General features: G+C 37.3%; 1 pseudogene; it reads left to right on the top strand.

Annotated features, from left to right (window-relative positions):
- Positions 1 to 12914: 12914 nt before the first annotated feature.
- On the top strand, positions 12915 to 17110 carry LOC104112713 (type I inositol polyphosphate 5-phosphatase 2-like; annotated as a pseudogene).
- The last annotated feature ends 1049 nt before the right edge of the window (positions 17111 to 18159 follow it).

Raw genomic sequence — 18159 nt, 5'->3', positions numbered from 1 at the left:
CAATGATATGGTATCATAATTTACCATCTAATTCCATCGATTCATTTGCTATGCTTGCAGATTCCTTCATAAAAGCGCATGCCGGGGCCATAAAAGGCGAGACCAGGAAGTCGGACCTGTTCAAGGTAAGACAAAAGGATAACGAGATGCTAAGGGAGTTCATATCTCGTTTTCAAATGGAATGAATGGATCTGCCACCAGTCACAGACGATTGGGCTGTTCAGGCTTTCACTCAAGGTTTGAACGAACGAAGTTCGACGGCTTCACGGCGGTTGAAGCATAACCTGATTGAGTACCCAGCTATTACTTGGGCCGACATGCACAATCGGTACCAGTCAAAAATTAGAGTCGAAGACGATCAGTTGGGTTCTGAACCTGCTGCTAGAAGGGATGTCAATCCGATCGGGGAGCAATACCGACCATATAGTGGAAACCACAGGATCAATGAATTGAGACGTAACCCCGGACAAGGCAATAAAAAGAGTGATCGAGGTCAAGGGTCTCTGGGGCTGATAACAGAAATGGGTTCAACAGGCCTACCGGACCTAAGGAAGCACCACGGTAATCGGAGTATAATTTCAGCATCGATGCATCTGCCATCGTGCCGGCTATCGGACGTATCAAAGATACTAAATGGCCTCGACCCATGCAGACCGATCCTGCCCAGAGGAACCCCAATCAAATGTGCAAATATCATGGCACCCATGGCCACAGAATGGAAGATTGCAGGCAACTAAGAGATGAGGTAGCCCGGTTATTCAATAAGGGGCACCTTCGAGAATTTTTAAGCGACAGGGCCAAAAACCATTTCAAAAACAGGGATTTTGGTAAACAAAATGAATAGGAAGAACCACAGCACATCATCCACATGATCATCGGTGGCATCAATACCCCTCAGGGGCCGGTGCTTAAACGTACTAAGACGTCGGTTATGAGAGAAAAATGACCTCGAACTCAAGATTACGCACCCGTAGGAACCTTGTTCTTTAATGATGAAGATGCAGAAGGAGTCATGCAACCTCACAACGATGCACTGGTAATATCCGTACTTATGAATAAAACTAAAGTTAACCGTGTGTTAATTGATCCAGGTAGCTCGGCCAACATTATTAGATCAAAGGTTGTAGAATAGCTCGGTCTACAGGACCACGTCGTACCCGCGACCCTGGTTCTAAACGTATTCAATATGGCATGTGAAACCACCAAAGGCGAGATAATTCTGCTGATAAATGTGGCCGGGACCATCAAGGAAACAAAGTTCCACGTAATCGAAGGCGATATGAGGTACAACGCCCTCTTTAGAAGGCCATGGATCTACAATATGAGTGTTGTACCTTCGACCCTCCACCAGGTTCTTAAATTCCCAACATCGGAGGGAGTCAAAACAGTGTACTGAGAACAACCGGTCGTGAGAGAAATGTTTGCCATTGAAGAAGCAATTCTGATATCCTCACTTTCATCAACAAAGGGATCGGACTCAAGAGGGGAATGAGATGCCAAATAGGAATCACAGATGTCAGCTTCGACCCAACTAGAAAATCAGAAGATTGACTAGGATGATGATCAAAGGATCCCTCGATCCTTCGTGGTCCCCAATGATTCCGACGCTACCCAATTAATGATTAAAGAGCTGGAGCAAGTCATACTAATCAAGAATTTGCCCGAACGAAAGGTATACCTGGGAACGGGATTAACCCCCGAACTCAGGAAAAGGCTTATTCAATTTCTTATCGATAACATAGATTGTTTTGATTGGTCCCATTTAGATATAACAGGGATCCCATCGGATATAACGACGCATCGGCTAAGCCTGGACCCTAGGTTCAAACTGGTGAAGCAAAAGAGAAGACCCCAGTCCGAGGTAAAGCACACATTCATAAAGGACGAGGTAACTAAACTTCTTAAAATAGGGTCCATTCTGGAGGTGAAATACCCTGAATGGTTAGCCAATGTAGTTGTAATCCCTAAGAAAGGGAACAAACTTAGAATGTGTATAGATTACAAAGTTTTAAACAAGGCATGCCCCAAAGATTCTTTTCCACCGCCTAACATCGATCGCATGATTGATACCACGGCCGGCCACGAGATCCTTACTTTTCTCGATGCCTATTCCGGGTACAATTAAATCCAAATGAACCCGGAGGACCGAGAAAAGACTTCGTTTATCACCAAGTATGGAACCTATTGTTATAATGTAATGCCCTTCGGGCTAAAAAATTGCAGGAGCTACTTACCAATGCCTAGTAAATAAAATGTTCGAGGAACAAATAGATAAATCAATGGAAGTTTATATTGATGACATGCTAGTTAAGTCCCTACACGCAGTGGACCATTTGGCTTATTTGCAGGAAACATTCGAGATTTTAAAGAAATACAACATGAAGCTCAACCCCGAGAAATGTACTTTCGGGGTCGGTTCGGGCAAGTTTCTTGGCTTCATGGTATCGAATCAAGGGATCGAGATCAACCCTGATAAAATCAAGGACATCGAAGACATCACCGTCGTGGACAGTGTAAAAGCCGTGCAGAGGATAACGGGACGGATTGCTGCCTTAGGCCGATTCATTTCAAGGTCGTCGAATCGAAGTCACAGATTTTTCTCTCTGTTCAAAAAGAAGAACGATTTCACCTATACCCCGGAATGCCAACAGGCATTAGAGGAATTGAAACGATACCTATCGAGCCCACCACTGCTGTACACCCCAAAGGTAGACGAGAAACTTTGCTTGTACTTGGCAGTATCAAAAATCGCGGTAAGTGGTGACCTAGTTCGAGAAGAGCAAGGTACGCAATTTTCCGTTTATTATGTAAGTCGAACCTTAGGGGAAGCAGAAACTAGATATCCACACTGAGAGAAATTGGCACTAGCACTGATAAGCACCTCTAGAAAGTTAAGACCATACTTTCAATGTCACCCCATATGCGTATTAACCACTTACCCACTTCGTAATATTTTACACAAGCCCAAACTATCAGGTCGATTGGCCAAATGAGCTGTCGAATTCAGTGGGTATGATATCGAATATTAACCCCGGACGGCCATCAAGTCTCAAATTTTAGCGGACTTTGTGGCCGATTTAACGCCAACCCTCGTACCCGAAGTCGAAAAAGAACTCCTATTGAATTGGGTACATCATCGGGGGTATGGACCCTTTTCACAGACGGGGCTTCGAACCTAAAAGGGTCCGGGCTAGGCATCGTTTTAAAGACGCCTACGGGTAGAACTATTAGGAAATCTATCAAAACTACTAGGTTGACTAACAACGAGGCCGTGTATGAGGCCATGATTGCAGGTCTCGATTTAGCTAAAAGCTTGGGAGCAGTAGTCATTGAAGCCAAGTGTAACTCTTTGCTGGTGGTAAATCAAGTAAACAAAACCTTCGAAGTTCGAGAGGATAGAATGCAAAGGTATTTGGACAAACTACAGGTAACTTTGCACCATTTCAAAGAATGGAATTTACATCATATACCTCGAGAACTAAACAGTGAGGCCGATGCACTTGCAAATTTGGGATCATCGGTCGAGGAAGATGAGATCAGCTCGGGGATTGTCGTTCAACTCTCGAGGTCTGTGATCGAAGAAGGCCATGCCGAGATAAATTCTACAAGCTTAACCTTGGAGAACGAAAAACTCCCATCGGACCCTAAAACTTCAAGGGCCCTACGAACCAAAGTTGCTCGATTCACATTGACTGCAGATGGAACATTATAAAGAAGGACATTCGATGGACCATTGGCAATATGTTTAGGTCCAGGAGACACCGACTACATCCTACGTGAGATTCATAAGGGTACTTGTGGAAATCATTCCGGTGCCGATTCATTAGTCCGAAAAATAATCAGAGCAGGATATTATTGGATCGATATGGACAAAGATGCAAAGGAGTTTGTTCGAAAATGTGACAAATGTCAAAGGTTTGCACCGGTGATCCATCGGCCCGGAGAGCAACTTCACTCAGTCCTATCCCCATGGCCATTCATGAAATGGGGAATGGATATCGTCGGCCCTCTGCCATCGGCCCCAGGTAAAACTAAGTTCATTTTATTTATGACTGACTATTTTTCTAAATGGGTTGAAGCACAGGCGTTCGAGAAAGTAAGAGAGAAAGAGGTTATAGACTTCATCTGGGATCATATCGTATGTCGATTTGGGATACCCGCCGAAATAGTATGTGATAATGGAAAAATTGTATTTAAAAGTTTTTTTCATATTCAACTTTCATAGATATTAAATAGCCTATAAAATTGTGTTTAAATATTAAAAGTGAAAGAATGAATTAATACTTTAACGTCATAAGAAAAGAAAGAAGACATCTTCAAAAAATAATCTCAAAATAAGGTTTTTAACATTAATTACCGAATACGATATTTCAAATTTACAATTTTTTAATTATTATTATAAAGTTTTTCGGTGAAAGATAAAATTACCAACATAATAGGTTTTGTTTCGTACACTTTATTGCTATGAGGACATTAGCAATGAGATTATGTTTCATGTTTGTTTAGCTAGTAAAACACATTTACATATTACATAATGCTATTTGATTTAAGTGAATCGTCTATTATAGTTTAGTGCTTGTTTAGGACGAACTTTTTAAAATATAGTGTTTATTTGTAACAAGCTTTAATTTGAAATTTTTATTCTTTTTGTTACAAATTTAAAATTGCATTAAATTTAGTTCTTTTGTACTTTTATTTTTCACCAATTAAAATTATTTTAAGATACTAATATAATACTTATTGCCAATGCAAGATGTTAAAGTTAAGCTTGACAAATGATTCACCGTACAATAATCCGCAACTAGCACATTCACTACTTTATTTATTCATGTATAATACTTTATTCAAAGCTTTTTTGTAAAATATATAATGATATTATTTTATAAAATCGTATACTACGTGACTCAACATACACATACAATTATTGTGTTATCCTGTCCCATAACAACAGCAACAGCACAATGATACCTTGTGCCAGTTTTTGTTCTTTAACGGAAAGGTACACCTTTCGTACACATGCCCAATTTGGTCCAAAGGAAAATCTTTACTTATCTAATACTCCCCACTGGAGTAAGTATTACCTTTCTAGCCACTTTATGGTTTCCATGGCTGTAATCAAAAGTCACCTTCTAAGCCAACTGTTATGTTCATGATATTCTTCTACATTTACCTCCACATTTAGTGCTCTCTACTTTGTCCGACTACTCATATCCGCACTTACCTTCAACCTTTGCTTCATTTCTTGATTTGTTTCTTGCAGTTAGTGCCCTTTGTTTGGTCCCACTACCCTCATATACAATTTTCTTTTCATAATATCTTGATCAGAGGCGGATCTAGGATTTGAACCTTATGGGTTCCCAACATTTGGATAAAAGTGATACTTTAAGCAAGTAAGAAAACTTTTTAATTTTGGCTGGTCGGTTTTTAAAAGAAAAAGAGAAACAAAAGGTGCCTATGGGTGCTGTTTGATGGAAAAAAACAAAAGTGGCGTTAAGAAGTGTTCAAAGGGATTCGAACCCCCACTAAATATTCAGGAATATAGCTTAAGCTAGTTCCTTCGTTTTCCACTTAACCAACTCCTGATTTTACTTATGGGTTCCAAACTAAAAATACTTATATATGTAATAAATTTATCAATACAAATACAAGGCTCGGGTAAAAGTTACTGGGTTCCCGAAAACCCACACCCGATACTATGAATCCGCCCCTGATCTTGATTATTTTACTAGATATTTATTACACTAAACCATCAGATAATTCTACCTATAAGACTTAGGTAGAGGAAAAAAGTCACATAGTTTTTGAACTCTTAATTTTCTTTCACTTCAACCCTAAGCCCCCAACTTCATTTCTTGTCAATTTAATCCCTTTGTTCATGGGTTGTGATTAAATAGTTAATTACCATCCCCATTCAAATTTTTATCCTACATATTTATGTAATTTGTATGTATGAATGTATGTTTATTTGTACTATATACCATCCAGTCTGTAACGCTATAGTTGTTTCAATGTAAACGCTAACCTTTTAAATTGGTAATGACGCATTGACTATCTTATTATTAGACTAATTTATTTAAAAAATCAATTTCAGCACTTCAAGTTTATCAGTTATTTACTGTCAGTTGATCCAGAAGGGCTCTAAGAATTTCTTCTTCTGCTCTTTTCCTTTCATAAGAAGGTAATCACATATTTTTGGTCGTGGGGTCTTGGAATCTTGGCTATGAAGTCATGATTTAACTGCTTATCTTTATTTTTGCAAGTCAGGCGGTGTCTTTTCTCTACAAGTTGCAATTCTTTATTCCATGTTTTAGGTTTTGTTCATTATCAGTCAGAGCTTCACTTAGCAAATTGACTTAAGAATTAAAATCCTTTTTAAAAAATGTTTTCTGGTTAGGGCCAGGAAGACTACGTAAGAAACTAGAATTTAGAGTTAATAAGTTCGGAATAAGTACATCTAGTTATATGTATATTGTTTAATTCTTTTTGCACGCTACATTATTGAGTTAAAAGCAATCAGTTCAATTTCTTTCAAACTTCTTGGTATTGGATCCGCTCTTCTCTTAACATGAATAAGAATTAGATTAAACCCATAGAACTAGCTCTAAATTCGTCACTATTTGGGGGGTGTAGGTTGGTCAAGCTAATATTAGCTCTAGGTGCAGTGAGGAGCCAACATCTGTAGCTTGATCACCCAACATTAGATTAGAATATGGCCTTAATTAAACAAGAGATCAACTACCTTTTCTTTTTTACTAGATCCTAATCTTTCTTTTTTTAAAATATATATATACAACCGTGCAATAAAGCAGCTGATTTGCATTTGGAATATTTTATTAGTATAAAATCTGTCCTAAACTAGTGGTGTAAATGGCTTTTATTTGCTCACTGTTATGAATATATTATATTATGGATGTTCATTTAGTACTCCGTTGTAAATAAGCTTCCTGAAGAAGTTTATCCATATGAGACTCCGCCATAAATATATTTATCTATTTAGTACTCTATTGGAAATAAGCCTCCTGAAGAAACTTATCCTTTCGGTACTCCGTTATGGATAAATATTACTCATGATAGAAAATTATCTATATCTGGCACAACAGTTTAGAGCAGCAGCTTACAAGCAGCTTACACAGCAGCTTCCTTTCTTCTATAAATAGAGGAGAATTCAGTTCATTATGTACATAAGTTTGAAGTTTGAATAATATATCAGTTTCTCTCTATACTTGTCTTTACTTTACAGTCTTTATTTTATAACACGTTATCAGCACGAGACTCTGCCATCTCGAGAAAATACTTTGAAAGTATTAGAGGTACGAACTTTCTTTTTCTAAACAATGTCAAATCTTTCTAAACTTGAGTTTGTAGCCCTAGATATATCAGGCAAAAGCTACATGTCTTGGGTGCTTGATGCCGAAATTCATCTTGATGCGATGGGTCTGGCAGACACCATCAAAGATAAAAATCAGGCATCAAACCAAAACCGTGCCAAAGCAATGATATTCCTACGCCATAACCTTGATGAGGGCCTGAAAATGGAATATCTTACTGTTAAAGATCCAGTCATACTGTGGAGTAATTTGAAAGATAGATATGACCACCTGAAGATGGTCGTTCTTCCACAGGCACGTTATGATTGGACTCATCTAAGGCTACAAGATTTTAAATCTATCAGTGAGTATAATTCTGCTATGTTCAGAATTATTTTCTAATTGAAACTATGTGGTGATAATATTACTGATCATGATATGTTGGAGAAAACTTTCACCACTTTGCATGCCTTGAATATGCTCCTGCAGCAGCAATATCGAGAGATGGGATTCAAAAAGTATTCTGAACTTATCTCACATCTTCTTGTAGCTGAGCAACATAATGGGCTATTAATGAAAAACCATGAAAGCCGACCTACTGGTTCTTGTCCATTCCCTGAAGTGAATGAGACGAACTTCCACCAAGCTAAACGTGGAAGAGGACGTGGCCCCAGTCGTGGTCATGGCCGTGGTCGGGGAGGAAACTCTAATCGTGGTAATAATAATGCACCAAAGAACCCTCCTCACCACCAGCAGTGGAAAAGGAAGGAACAAAAGCATGAAGCGGTGCAAGCAGCAAAGCCAGAAAATGCATGCTATAGATGTGGAGGAAAAGGGCACTGGTCACGTACATGTCGTACGCCAAAGCACCTGGTTGAGCTATATCAAGCTTCCCTGAAGAAAACAGAGAAAAATGCTGAAGCAAATTTTATTTCTGAAGATAATTTAGACTTCATGCATTTGGATGTAGCTGATTACTTTGCACTCCTAGAAGGAGAAACAAGTCATGTGATCGGTAGTGAATCTGTAGAGATGTAAATATTTTAATTTTTGTTATTTGTAGTAGATAGTATAGTTATGTAATTGTTATACATAAATAAAAGTTATAATGTTTACTATCATATTTATTTTGTTTATGTCATTTTGAAGAATATGGATAATCCTCAAATTATATTTGGATCAAAGACCAATCATGAAGATATTTGTGTAGTTGATAGTGGAACAACTCATGCCATATTCAAATATCAGAAATACTTTTCTTATTTGCATAAGAAAAAAGTAAATGTTTCTACAATTTCTGGTAATATAAGTTTGATTGAAGGCTCCGGAAGAGCTATTGTATTTCTGTCTAAGGGAACAAAACTTATTATCGACAATGCATTGTACTCCTCCAAGTCCCGAAGAAACTTGCTGAGTTTTATAGATATCCGCCGAAATAGGTATCATGTTGAGACAATAGATGAAATGAATGTGGAATATCTTTGTATTACAAAGAATATTTCTGGCCAGAAATGCATTGTAAAAAAGTTACCAACTTTATCTTCTGGCTTATATTATTCAAAGATTAGTATAGTTGAAGCACACTCTATCGTAAATCAGAAGTTTATTGATTCAAATACTTTTGTGCTTTGGCATGGCCGTTTGGGCCATCCTGGATTAATAATGATGAGACGAATTACTGAAAATTCGAGTGGGCATCCATTAAAGAACCTGAAGATTCTTACAAATAATGAATTTTCTTGTGATGCTTGTTATCAAGGCAAAATGATCACTAGACCATCACCAATGAAGGTTGGCATTGAGTCCCCTACCTTCTTAGAATGTATACACGGGGATATATGTGGACCTATTCACCCACCAAGTGGGTTGTTTAGATATTTTATGGTCCTAATAGATGCATCTTCAAGATGGTCTCATATGTGCCTATTATCATCTCGCAACCTGGCGTTTGCAAAGTTATTAGCCCAAATAATTCGATTAAGGGCACAATTCCCAAATTATCCTATAAAGGCTATTCGCCTTGATAATGCTGGAGAATTCTCATCTCAAACTTTTGATGATTATTGTCTATTAGTTGGGATAAAAGTTGAACATTCGGTAGCTTATGTTCATACTCAAAATGGCCTTGCAGAGTCATTTATTAAACGATTGTAATTGATAGCAAGACCACTACTTATGAAAACAAAATTGCCCACTACTGTTTGGGGCCATGCTATCTTGCACGCAGCATCACTTATCCGTCTCAGACCAACACATTATAATAAATATTCTCCGTCACAATTAGTTTTTGGTCATGAATCAAATATTGTCCATCTACAAATTTTTGGATGTGCTGTATATGTGCCAGTAGTACCACCACAGCGCAGTAAGATGGGCTCCCAAAGAAGGTTAGGAATATATATTGGGTTTGAATCACCCTCTATTATTCGCTATCTTGAACCATTGATGGGAGATTTATTTACTGCTGGATTTGCAGATTGTCGATTTGATGAAACAAATTTCCCACAATTAGGGGGAGAGAAAAAGGAAATCAAAAGAGAAATTGTGTGGAAAGTTTCATCATTATCTCACTTTGATCCACGTACCGCTATATGTAATCAGGAGGTCCAGAAGATCATCCATTTACAGAATATAGCAAATCAAATGCCAGACGCATTTAATGATTTGAAAAGGATAACTAAGTCACATATCCCTGCAGAGAATGTGCCTATCCGAATTGATGTCCCAGCAGGACCATCTATTAGCATGAGAGCTAGTGAACCTAAAGCACGCCTGAAGCGTGGTAGGCCTATGGGTTCTAAGGATCGAAATCCTAGAAAAAGAAAATCGACAAATGATCAAAATGATATTATGAAGGGATCTCCTGAAGAGACCCAAGATCTGATTAGTTATGAGATTCCAGAAGAAATCAATAAACCCGAGACTCAAGTGAGCGAAGAACTTTTAATAAGTTCTACTGGTGATGGGATTAATTTAAATCGATCTGAAATAGTGGTGGATAATATTTTTGCATATAATGTTGCACTTAACATTATGCAAGATAGTGAGGATTTTGAACTCCGATCTGTCGAAGAATGTCAACAAAGATCTGATTGGCCAAAATGGCAAGGGGCAATTCAATCAGAATTGAACGCACTTACTAAAAGAGAGGTCTTTGGACCAGTAGTCCAAACACCTGCTGGTATAAAACCAGTTGGTCATAAATGGGTTTTTGTGCGAAAAAGGAATGAGCAAAATGAAGTTGAAAGATACAAGGCTCGCCTTGTCGCACAAGGATTCTCACAACGACTTGGAGTCGATTATGAAAAAATATATTCACTCGTTATGGATGCCATAACATTTCGATATCTCATCAATTTAGCCTTACGTGAAAGGCTTGAAATACATATGATGGATGTGGTTACAGCTTATCTGTACGGGTCACTTGATAATGAGATTTACATGAAAATCCCTGAAGGATTTAAAATGCCGGAAGCATATTCAAAATATCGGGACATGTACTCAATCAGATTACAAAGATCTTTGTACGGTTTAAAATAATCTGGGCGCATGTGGTATAATCACCTCAGTGAATATTTGTTGAAAGAGGGTTACATAAATGATGTTATTTGTCCATGTATTTTTATAAAGAAAATGGCATTAGAATTTGTTATACTTGCTGTTTATGTTGATGACATAAATCTTGTTGGAACTCCAGAAGAGCTCCAAAAGGCAACTGAATATCTTAAGAAAGAATTTGAGATGAAAGATCTTGGAAAGACAAAACTTTGTCTTGGACTGCAAATTGAATATTTAGCAAATGGGATCTTTATGCATCAATCTGCCTATACAGAAAGGGTCTTAAAACGCTTTTACATGGACAAAGCGCACCCATTGAGTACACCAATGGTTGTTCGATCACTTGAAGTGAATAAGGACCTGTTCCGACCTCCAGAAGAGGATGAGGAACTCCTGGGTCCTGAAACACCCTATCTCAGTGCAATTGGTGCACTTATGTATCTTGCTAATGCTACAAGGCCTGACATAGCATTTTCTGTTAATTTACTAGCAAGATATAGCTCTTCTCCTACACGGAGACATTGGAACGGGATTAAGCATATATTGCGATATTTAAAGGGAACTCTTGATATGGGTTTGTTTTATGCTAACAAAGATAGTGCAGATCTTGTTGGTTATGCAGATGTAAGTTATTTATCTGATCTCTATAAAGCTAGATCTCAGACTGGGTACGTGTTTACATGTGGAGGTACTATCATATCATGACGCTCCACAAAACAATCTATTGTTGCTACTTCTTCAAATCATGCTGAAATAATAGCCATTCATGAAGCAAGTAGGGAATGCGTATGGTTGAGATCAATAATTCATTTTATTCGAGAAAAATGTGATTTGGAATGTGAGAAAAGACCCACAATTTTATACGAAGACAATGCTATATGCATAGCCCAATTGAAGGGAGGATTTATAAAAGGAGATAGAACGAAGCACATTTCACCAAAATTATTCTACACACACGATTTTCAGAAAAATGGTAACATTGATGTGCAACAAATCCGTTCAAGTGACAATTCGGCAGATTTATTTACCAAATCTTTACCAACTTCAACTTTTGAGAAGATGGTATACAAGATTGGAATGCGGAGACTTAAATATTTGAAACAAGGTTTTCATCAGGGGGAGTAAAATACGCGATGTACTCTTTTATCCTTATTAAAGTTTTTTCCCACAGGGTTTTCCTTATAAGGTTTTTAATGAGGCAGCTAGCAATGCGTATTACTAAATATGTGTACTCTTTTTCCTTCACTAGGATTTTTTTCCACAGGGTTTTTCCTAGTAAGGTTTTAACGAGGCACATTATCTTTTAATGAACATCCAAGGGGGAGTGTTATGAATATATTATATTATGGATATTCATTTAGTATTCCGTTGTAAATAAGCTTCCTGAAGAAGTTTATCCATATGAGACTCCGCCATAAATACATTTATCTATTTAGTACTCTATTGGAAATAAGCCTCCCGAATAAGCTTATCCTTTCGGTACTCCGTTATGGATAAATATTACCCATGGTAGAAGATTATCTATATCTGGCACAACAGCTTAGAGTAGCAGCTTACAAGCAGATTACACAACAGCTTGCAGCAGCAGCTTACAGTAACAGCTTACACAAAAGCTTGCAGTAGCAGCTTACACAGCAGCTTCCTTTCTTCTATAAATAGAGGAGAATTCAGTTCATTAAATACATAAGTTTGAAGTTTGAATAATATATCAATTTCTCTCTATACTTGTCTTTACTTTACAGTCTTTATTTTATAACACTCACTTCCCTTGTTGAGACTTATGAGGAGAGCAAGCATTACTCAAGTTCTAGTTTCTGGAGATTTCTTGTGATTGAAAATGACTTCCCTGAATATTTTTTATTTTCTTATTTGTGTTTACTTCAGTTTTCAATTTCAATAAAGGGACAAAATTGAGGACCATTCAATTTTTATTTTTCTTAATACAAGTTGAGTACAGCATATATATATATATATATATATATATATATATATATATATATATATATATATATATATATATATATATATATTATAACAGCTCGGCCAATACTTTCTGTCCTTTCCATTTGTTCTTACTAAGAATCTTCTTTGTATTTGGCATCCGCGGAAAAAAGTCTGACCATTGACAACCTGTTTAAATGGATATTAAACTCCAACAACACTTGCAAACAGTCTGACCCTTTGTGCCACTGTTTGGGAACAAATCTTTCAGCATTTACTCTAATTCTGTTTTCCGAGCTTTAACACTGCCTTTACTTTTTCACCTTTTTTCTTTTGTGCTATGCTAATGAAAGCCAGAAGAGGAAGGAGATCTCAGGTACTTTTTCGTGGTCTGTTCAGTAGTAGTTTATTTCCTTTCAATGGTAAACTGAGAGAATTGTATTGTGCAGGCCTTTTGGCCCTCCATTGTGATGAAGAAATGGCTGAATATTGCTCCTAAAGTGTATGATTTTAGTGAAGATGAAGTTGACACCGAAACGGAGAGTGAGGATGATGGTATCCAAATTATTCATGAAAATTTGTTTCTTGGTGTTTGTTCTAGGCTTTGATTAGTTGTTTTCTTGCCAAAATTCCAGCTTGCTCTCTCAAAGATGAAAGGGTGCTTGAAGATCATGGACATAGAAAACCGGGGAAGCTTAACGAATGCCAGACTCAAACTTCAGGCACTAATCAAAACTGCAGTAATTGATTATTTCACATGAAGATCCTAGCTTGTTGGATGAGATATCAATTTTTTAATGCTTCACTCCTTTATAAGTAGTAACTTTTGTTCTCAATACCTTAAAGTTGTATTATCATAGTATTAACTAGTTGAACTTTAATTGCTCAGGGAAACCAAGACACAGGAGAGGGAAATCAGAAACCTTGAGAGTTCAGTATATTAACAAGAAAGATGTGAGGTTTGTCTTTACTGCATTTCTTTTGGGACCTGAAATCCAGTTGGAAGAGATTTACATAAGCCCTGATTTTTCTGCAGAGTTACTGTAGGTACTTGGAATGTGGCTGGAAGACTTCCAGATGAGGATCTAGACATTGATGAATGGCTTTATATGCAACAACCTGCAGATATCTATATTCTTGGGTATGTACCAAAAGCTTTTAGATTATGATATTGGTTGTTGAAAATTAGATTACAGAAATGAGTTCAAACCTAAATTGCATTTGGTTACAGCTTCCAAGAGGTGGTCCCTCTGAGTGCTGGAAACGTACTGGGAGCAGAAAATAGAAGACCAGTTCCAAAATGGGAAGCCATCATCCGAAGAACATTAAACAGGACACAAGACCCTGAAACTAATATCAAGAGTTATAGTGCTCCACCATCTCCAGTTTTAAGGACTTCTTCTGCTGCTGACATAATTGCTGATACTCCTGCACTGGATATGATGGCAGATGCATCACTGGACACAACTTCCTTTCGTGAAAACAATACTATCAACCTAGGAAAGAATATACATTTCTATGGCACTGATTGTGATAGTAGATTGGATTGGCCTGAACGTTCACTTGATGCAACACCTCAAGTTCTTTCTTCTAGTTTCAAGTTGAGGAGAGTCTTGAGTAGTTGCGCGAGAGTTGGTTTTGGTAGCATAGACAACCCTCTTGCTTTTGATGGCAGAGGGTTAAAGAGGGTGCACCAAAGCTCAGGAAACTTAGGAGTAATGTGGGTGGATCAACAAGATGTACCTCTAGTTCTTGATTCTCTTTCTGATCAATTTCCTGACGAGGAAAATGACTTGTTTGAAGAATTTCTAGAGGTCAACAAAGAAGAAAGTTCAGTTCTAAATCATGCAGTGAAGTCACGTCCGATATATGTTCGTATTGTCAGCAAGCAGATGGTTGGTATATATGTATCAGTTTGGGTACGTAGAAGATTGAGGAGGCACATAAACAACTTGCAAGTCTCCTCTGTTGGAATTGGACTAATGGGGTACATGGGCAATAAGGCATAACTTCTTCTTTCACTCTACAGATATTCATTGTATCACACATATCAGCATGATTTTCAGCATAATCGTTAGAAAGTACAATTAACTTTCTAGGACTTTACTCCCTCAACATTTCTTTACATCCTGTAGAAGACTTATCAGCTGCTTTCAATCAGCTAAGGCAATCCGGCTCTTAGTTCTTTAGCTTCCCCCTGCCTCTTTTTCCGACCCCTTGGGAAGTTAATATTTCCAAGGAGCGAAAAAAAACAAGAGCAAAATATATATATATATATCTGTTGACACTTTTTGTTGAAATTGATATATCTCAATGATTCATAAGCCAATCAAAGCTACTGCCTTTGAATAAAAATAACAACTGACTAATCGATGGTGCTATGCAGGGATCTGTTTCTGTGAGCATGTCACTTTTCCAGTCACGGCTATGCTTTGTTTGTTCTCATTTGTCATCTGGTCAAAAGGATGGAGCTGAGCAAAGGCGCAACTCTGATGTCAATGAAATCATGAGGCGTACTCGTTTCTCATCCATATTTGACACAGATGCAGATGAACCACAAACAATTCCATCTCATGAGTAAGTATTCAAGTTGATACTTTACGAGTTGACATCATATATTATTTCTTATTCGTGTTTCGTGAATTATAGACACATGGCTCTTCTCTTCACAGAAGAAAGAGCAGTTTTAGTGTATTAGCACACTGTTGGATGAGTTGACTGTTTGAATACAAAACTTTTGAAGACAAATTTTCATGCTTACTGATATAAGTATAACCATTTAACATGAGCTTTAATTTTATCATGGACGCACAGAAGAAAAGAGACATAAAATCAGATCAGTTTCTGGTTCTTTGCTTTCTTGTCTTGTAGTTATTCAATTTACAAGAATGTACAAATGAATATGTTCCAAATTTGCTGATAATACTTTTAGAGTGAATCAATGACCATTTCAGTATTTCATCTTTAGAGATGTTAATGCGGCAACTACTAACAATGTGAACTTTCATTATATAGTCAGTGCCTCTGTGAAGTACCAAAATTGCTTGTCCATGTACGAGTTAGAAATCTGAAAGAAAAAGAAGAAAATTTCTGAATTGGCAAAGCTCAAAAAGTATTGAGCTAAATAGATGCAAAATTTTGGGAAAATGGGACAAGAAATATTCATATTGAAAATCCAAAACTGCTGTTATTTAGAAAACATAAAACTAGAGCTGTAATTAAAGTTGCATTTACCATTTCTTTCAAACTGTTAAGAGTTTATATTAATACATATAACCTTTCTTAAATAACTACAGTCAGATATTCTGGTTTGGAGATTTGAATTATCGAATCAGTATGGTGGATGCTAAGGTACGGAAGCTTATCGCCAATAAGCAATGGGATGAACTTCTCAATAGTGATCAGGTGAGTCGAAAATAAAAATCTTTAAAACTATAGGTTTTTTCCTCTATCATTAGTAAGTTAACCCATCTTTCAGAAGGGAAATCATTCACCTTTTACTTCTGCTGGGTGGTAGTAGTCATACTACAGCATCTTTGACAGTTTCTCCTAAGTTTGATTTTTATGCAAAGTTCCAGTAACAATAAGTTTAACAGTATTTCATCATATGGACAGTTAAACAAAGAACTCCGAAATGGACATGTCTTTGCTGGTTGGAAGGAAGGGTTGATTAACTTTGCACCAACTTACAAGTATGAAATCAACAGTGATAGATACAGTGGAGAAATTCCAAGAGAAGGGGAAAAGAAGAGATCACCAGCATGGTAAGTGAAAACTTTCCTTTGAATGAACAAGTTGCAAAATGTTACTTTAGCTAAGATAGCAATGATGAACATTGAACTGACTACTTTTTTTTTTAAACTTAAATCCCCGAGGGCCAGTTGGTGCATGGTTCTAAACTCAGTGGATAATGGGCACATTGAACTGAGGATTATTTCTTCACATCATGCAGGTGTGATCGTATACTCTGGGTTGGAACCGGTATAAAACAGCTCTTCTACAAGCGAGCAGGACCAAGACTAATCAGATCATCGGCCTGTAAGTTCAATGTTCTCAGTAGAAGTGGAAATATTTGACCATAGAAAGCTACAGAGAGTTCTAAATGTTAACACCGCTGCTATACATCCTGAGATTCTGCTTGAAACTGAAGAGTAAGACTTGAAGCTTCTGCAAATAACTTGCTATCAAGCTTGACAGTAGGTGAGTTAACATTGATGCCGTTAAAGTTACGACCTCTGGTCTATATTGTCTGTTTTTAAAATTCTTGCACACCCTTTAAGAAAAACATTTAATAGCCTTAATCATATTGGTGTTTGTCTAAAGTATATGTGATGTCGTTCTTAAATGTCTCAATTAAAACCCCATTAAAGTAGAAAGGGTTTGGACAAGGAGTAATAAATGTTTCTTGTATTTCTAGACGTCAAATATTTTGGAACAAATTCAGTTTTGACAGTTAGCTTGTTATCTGTTTCCATCTAACAGATAATTATTCCATTCTTTCTTCTTCGACAGCAACATGTCAGACCCTCCTCCAATAACCAATCCTGAACCCCAGATCTGAGCCTCATGAATATAGATGAATTTCCCACCAATACCAATCCCCCTTCTTTTAAGCAAACGCTATTAAATAACCATTTTATGTCATTACCACCTATTTCTAATACCTAATCACATATTGACATGTCCGATAAAGTGTTGCAAGAACTAACAACAGATAACTTTATACCCATCTCAAGTTCAGACAAATCCAGACTCTATCAGCCATGGCAATATTCTATTATTGTTAAAGTTTACGGACGAAAAGTGGACCACTTATCTCTCAAGCAAAAATTACAAACTATGTGGAAACCTACTGAATCCCTATCCCTCATTGACCTAGGAAATGAATTCTTCTTAATCAAATACCAAAAAGAGGAAAACATGAACAAAGCATTGCACAATGGACCATGGTTTATATTAAACCACTTCCTTTCCGTAAGATGGGAGCCAAAATTCCTAGCATCAACAACAAAACTCACATATACAGCAATTTGGACTCGACTTCCTGAGCTTCCAACAGAGTTCTACGATCTTGAAATACTTCAAAAAGTGGGAAACAAAATAGGCAAACTACTAAAAATTGACACATGCACCTTGGCAACTTCTCGTGGCCGGTATGCAAGGATTTGCATAGAAGTACCACTGGAGCAACCATTAAAATCTCATGTCTTCATTGGGACACACCGTCAACGCATACTATATGAGGGTCTAAACATGCTTTGTACTAGTTGTGGCAGACTGGGTCACACGCGAACCACTTGTTCCCATAACTCGGTCAACACCACCCTAAATACGTTACTACCACCCCATCCAT

The sequence above is a fragment of the Nicotiana tomentosiformis genome, chromosome 8, assembly GCF_000390325.3.
Source record: "Nicotiana tomentosiformis chromosome 8, ASM39032v3, whole genome shotgun sequence".
NCBI lineage: Eukaryota > Viridiplantae > Streptophyta > Magnoliopsida > Solanales > Solanaceae > Nicotiana > Nicotiana tomentosiformis.
Note: the sequence above shows the minus strand (reverse complement) of the source record. Positions and strands in the feature narration are given on the sequence as shown.